The sequence below is a fragment of the Mandrillus leucophaeus genome, unplaced genomic scaffold (assembly GCF_000951045.1).
Source record: "Mandrillus leucophaeus isolate KB7577 unplaced genomic scaffold, Mleu.le_1.0 Scaffold162, whole genome shotgun sequence".
NCBI lineage: Eukaryota > Metazoa > Chordata > Mammalia > Primates > Cercopithecidae > Mandrillus > Mandrillus leucophaeus.
In genome coordinates, this window is record NW_012101610.1 from 1,321,743 (window position 1) to 1,327,742 (window position 6,000).

The window sequence follows — 6,000 nt, forward strand, 5'->3', positions numbered from 1 at the left end:
AACTTGTGAGAGGTGAAGCTTCCTGTGAGGAAGCTTTCCATTAGCTGTTGATGTACCTTGGAACTAGAAATAACAGGAAGCTTTACCTCTCCTAATGAAGCAATGAGAGGAAAGGATGTTAGTGGACCTCAGTGAGGTCTAGAGCCTAGTAGACCTCAGTGAGGTCTAGAGCCTTGGAGGAGGGACCTTCTAGCAAGAAGGGGCCACACTACAGTCAGAGATACGATGCCAGAGTGGAAGGAATGCCTCTCTCTTCCTTACCTCTGATATGCTGATGCTGCCCACTGGTCAAGTTCAAACAGAAGCCAGTCAGTAAAAGACAGCAGGTGGTGCAGTCCACAGTGGGAAGACCCCAGGGCACAAGCCAGTGAAGAATAATAAAGTGAGACAGGAAGCAATCGCAGAATAACCACAAAGGTTAAATTCTTCTTTTACTATCACAGAACCATTAGAAAGCCACAGAGGATCTTAGAGACTATTTCACTCAAAGATCAAAAAAGAAAGCTAAGGCCCGAAAGAACCCCTTATCCAAAGCTACACAACCTAGTCATTAGTAGATCCTCTTTCCAATGATCTTCTCGTACAGTTCCCAGAAATATAGAATAGATTATATACCTCTGCAAGCTTGCTCTAAACCTTCATGGTTAGAAACTTCTTATATTATTCTTTTTTATTATTATTATTTTTGAGACAGAGTCTTGCTCTGTTGCCTAGGCTACAGGGCAGTGGCATGATCTCAGCTCACAGCTCACTGCAACCTCCACCTCCCAGGTTCAAGCAATTCTCCTGCCTCAGCCTCCCAAGTAGCTGGGACTACAGACATGTGTCATCACGCCCGGCTGATATTTTCTTCTTTTTTTTTTTTTAGTAGAGACAGGGTTTCACCATATTGGCCAGGCTGGTCTCCAGCTCCTGACCTCAAGTGATCCACCCATCTCAGCTCCCAAAGTGCTAGGGTTACAGGCATGAGCCGCTGCACCTGGCCAGAAGTTTCTTATATTATTCCTTAGCATCTCCAATGACCAGGCTGTCACCTTGAACATCTTTAGGGGTGGAGATGAAAAGAGTCAAGAGAGTAGGCACTCATTTAACAAGTCCCAGGCACTTCTCTAGTCATTTATTTATTCGACTAATATTTATTGAAATACACTATGTGTCAAGATCTATTCTAGGCATAGTGATTCATTAATGAACAAGACAGATAAGACCCCTGACCTTTTGGCGCTTACATTGTAATGAGAAAGATAGTACATAAGAAAGCAAATAAGATAATTTCAGGGAGTGATAAGTGCTGGAAATAAATAATTGTAAGTGACTAAGGTCAGGCAGAAATGACCCTAGATACATGCGTCAAGGAAGTTTTATTTGAGAAGGTGATGACAGAACTGGAATCCAAATTAAAAGGAGACAGTCATAAAAAGAGCATGCTAGGCAAGGGGGTCAGAGAGTACAAAAGCCTTGAGATTGGAATAAACTTGGGTGCCCATGGAACAATTAGAAGATTAATATTGCTGAAACCTAGTGATCTAGGGATAGAGTGGTATGGAACAAAAGAAGGAAGGGATAGGGAGGAGCTGAATCATGTTGTGTTAGTCAGTTTTCATGCTACTGATAAAGACGTACCTGACATTAGGCCATTTACAAAGGAAAGAAGTTTAATGGAGAACTCACAGTTCCACATGGCTGGGGAAGCCTCACAATCATGGCACAAGGCAAGGAGGAGCAAGTCACACCTTACATGGATGGTGGCAGGCAAAAAGAGAGCTTGTGCAGGGCAACTCCTGTTTTTAAAACAATTGTGTCTCATGGGAACCATTCACTATCATGAGAACAGCATGGGAAAGACCTGCCCCATAATTCAGTCATCTCCCACTGGGTTCCTCCCACAACATACGAGAATTATGGGAGCTACAAGATGAGATTCGAATGGGGACACAGAGCCAAACCATATCACATGTAGAGCTCTGTGGTCCCTAAAAAGGAATTTGGTGGGAAGCCATTGAAAAGTTTGAAGTAAGAAACTGATGTGATCTTCTTACATCACTTAATCTTCACAATTCTTGAAAGACAGTGTTGTTACCTCCATTACCCAGATGAGAAAACTGAATCTCATGGGGATTAAATTAAATATACTCAAGGTCACAGTGAGTAATTCATGAGTTGGTATTCAAGTTCAGTTCTGTCTGACTCCAAGAGCCACTTCAGTTCAGGCCACTTTGACATGCTGTTGTTGACATTCCACACTCTCTCTCCTGAATTTGCAATTTGGCCCCATTAGCCTTTTCATCATCCAAGCTTGATATTTAGGCTAAAGTCATCTTCTAGTTCCATTAATGAGGAGTCAGAAATCATCAGTGCATAATACTATATGGTTCTATTTCATAACCCAACTCATGTGTCTGATGATATCTGGCAGAGCATTAGCCCTACAAGATGGCAGATAAAATAATACAGGGTCTACCAGCAGAGTTGGCATTTAAAAAGATGCATAATTATTTTTTAACTTTCTTTCACAATCTTCAATAATATTTTCAACATTATTATTTTACAAATGCTTTTAATACACAAGAGATTTTTAGCTCCTGTTCCTTCTCCAGCTTAGGCACTGGCCCTTTAAAATAATTGCCTGTGCTTCTGTCCAAGGTGCTGAAACTATTTGACCATGACTTTTGAACAAGAATACTAACACCCATTTTAAGAAGATTTGCACTCCTCCCATAAAAAATAAATTGCGACAGCATTGTTTACTTTATGAAAATATTTAAGGTACAGAAGCAAGTTCCACGAGGGCCTTGCTCCTCAAATCATGGCCCACCTATCAGCAGCAGCAGCGTCACCTGGGAGCTTGCAAGAAATGTAGAATCACAGTGCCCACCCCAGCCTGCTGAACCAGAATCTGAATTTTAACAAGATCTTCAGGTGATTCATACACATATCAAAGTTTGAAGAGCACTAAACTGATGCACTTTAAAACTGTAGTTTTACACCTTTCGGGAGCTTTTGAAAACCCCAATGCCCAAGATGAAATCCAGGTATCGTTACGTTTTAAAGCTCCTAAAATGATTTCAATGTGAAGCCAAGATGGAGAGCCACCGATTTTTTTAAAAGAAAACTTCACATCCCTACCATAAATGGAAAGCCAGTATCACCTACCATAAATAGACAGAAATTGTACAAAAAGATTAAAGACTATCAATAATTCTCAATACATACTATTGTGTGAACTTGATATCTACTCTCTTTTAAAAGATAGGTGTTAGGCATCTACTACCACCATACTGAGACATTCTTTTTAATCTAATCAGAAGAATTAATAGAAAATTAGAAAGGCAAACTTTTTCACAACATGTTTTAGTGTTATCAAAGTCAAACTTTGTGCTATCTAAGCCAACCCACACACTCAGTGTTACAAGCATTATACTTTGGGAAACACTGATCTATTAAATAAGGAGGCTTCAGAAGCTCTTACCTGCACTTTAGACTCACCTGGAGTTTTTATCAAAACCTATATTCAGACACTATTCCCAGATGAAGGAAGTCAGAACCTCCAGGAATGAACCCAAGTCATCAGAATTTTTAAAAACATTCCCAGGTGATTCTGACACACAGCCAGGATTGAGAACCACTTGGCTACTTGGTAACACTTGGTTAACTGGGAAAATACAATACAGCTCTCCAAAATAATCGTCATTTGGCCATTTCACAAATTCAGACTCTTCACAATTGCTTGAGAGTCCACAGTGTGTGCACATCTCACTGTTGAGGTTTCAGGGTGCTGATAAATCCTACCCATCTATCCCCCACTCTGGCTTTGGAACAAGTTAAGGAATAAAATGAAGGAATTGGCTAATGAATATCAGTTATAAGCTCTATTACTGTAAGGGTGGATTGGAGAACTTCAACTTGACCAAGGGCCAACAGATTTCCCACCCAATGAGTTTCAGTCTTCGGCCAGGCACCCATGAGATAGTCTGGGACTTCACAGAAAAAAGTTGTTGCAAGCAGATTTTCTGCCTCCAAGTCAAGACTTGTTGGTGAAGGCAGTTAGCGATGGGCATCTAGACCTTCCTTTGGAAGCCAGGCATGGACCACAACCCACTTAGGGGGTCCTACAGGGAAGATGGGAGCATAGGAAGAATTCCGGCCTCCTAGGGTCAGGCTGGCCTGAGAAATAGGGAGGGAGGGAGGCTTATTCAGATATATTCTGTACCTTCTCCCAATTCTACAAATCAGTCAAGACCTTCATTCTCCATTGGGAGTGCAGTAAAAGAGGAAAGTTGAGAGAAGTTACCTTCCAAATGCTTCTGAAAGATTAAGAACAAGAATTCCTAAGTAATGGACTAACATAGAACTACTAGAAAGAATATGGTTCCCCCTACATTCATCTCCTCATGACCTAGGCAATCTATAAAAGTGGCTCAGGGAATTCTATAACCTGCATGGAGGCAAACAGTCAGGTGTGCTGTACGACTAAAATACTTAAAGAAGTAAGGCAAGGAAAGATCCTCCTGGTCCTCTCAGCACCTCACTGTCCTCAAAGTAGGGGTGTTGAGTGCCTGTAAAAGCATATTTCTATCTTCAGGGTCAGAGATTTTCAGCCCTGGCCTACTCATCTCTTCCAGCTCTCACACAGTTCTCTAAAGGCTCTGAAATAAAAAATAACAATAATAATTGTAACTGACTAAATACAGACACCAAATAGCACTTCCAAAAGTGAAAAAATTGGTGCCAAAATCAAAGTAGTTACACATTCAAAGCACTGCAGCTCCTGAAACCAGGCTCCTGGTGTGAAAAGGATGTGGGTCATGCAGGTCTGAGTTCAAATCCTGACGCCACCACTCTTCACCTGAGTGATGTTGGACAAGTCACTTCCAGTCTCTGAGCTACTGTTGCATCATCTGTAAAATGGAGATAACAATAGTACTGACTTCAAAACAGGGTGGTGGGAATTATTTATAATAATTTTAAGTATCTGAAACATTAATAAACTCTCTTACTATTTGGTTCTCTGTAATAGGGGCAAGAAGAACTTTGCCCCTTCTGGGATTTCTCTGAGAAACTGCATCCACTTTGAGATGATGAGACCACTCCCAGAAAGAAAGAGTTTAGCAATGTCATGTCCCCAGCTGTCTCTCTTTTCCAAAGTAGAGAAAGCATATCACTCATTTCAGTCATCTAGTAAGAGTCCCTGAAAAAGACAGAACATCAAGAATTTGGAATAAAGAAGGCAGACCATCAGTCACTCCATATTCAATTTCAATACTATGAAATGTGGTTCCCCATTTTACCTTAGTTCTCTCTCTCCATTTCCATCCACTGCTAGTCTCTGGAGCTAAACTTCAGCCTTCAGGGTGATGTGATGGCAGTTGCATAAAGGCCACTTGCCCATCTCATCAGATAGAGCTAAGTGATATCCCTGGAGTCAACTAATAGCAACCTAATGGTGGGGGAGGGTTGATACAGGTGACCTGTCCTCACTATGTCAAGTGTGTCTCTAGGGCTCTGAGAGAGGCCACAAATATTCTGCAGCTGCAGACAAGGGCTTCTTGTTATTGTAAATTAATCTTGTAAATATCCGATTTCTAAGAAGCTGTAAGGAAATGACCCCCTGTTGCTAAATGTGTGTGCCTCAGCGTATTTGATTGTCTGGGGCATGGTGATATGCTCTGACATGGCTGTCCCAGCCAGGTCTGCAAGGGAAAGGCCATCTCCCTGAGGGAAAGTACAGGGTCTTTTCCAGAGAATGAGGTCGTCATAGCATCTGTCATCAAGAGAAAAGGCAGGTCATCAAACAGGGAAAGGAAAATGAGCCTTGGAAGGTAGGAGAGAGGGCTGTGCTTCTTTCAGTTTTCCTAGGGAGGATAAGACAAAGGTGGTGCTGAAAGAAAACTGACTGTTTTTCTTGAAACCCTACTGATGAGGTAACCCTATTTTACATTTGACTGCCTCCTTAAGGTTCTCTTTGTTGGTTTTCTGCCATAGACCCAGAGCTTTAGTAAA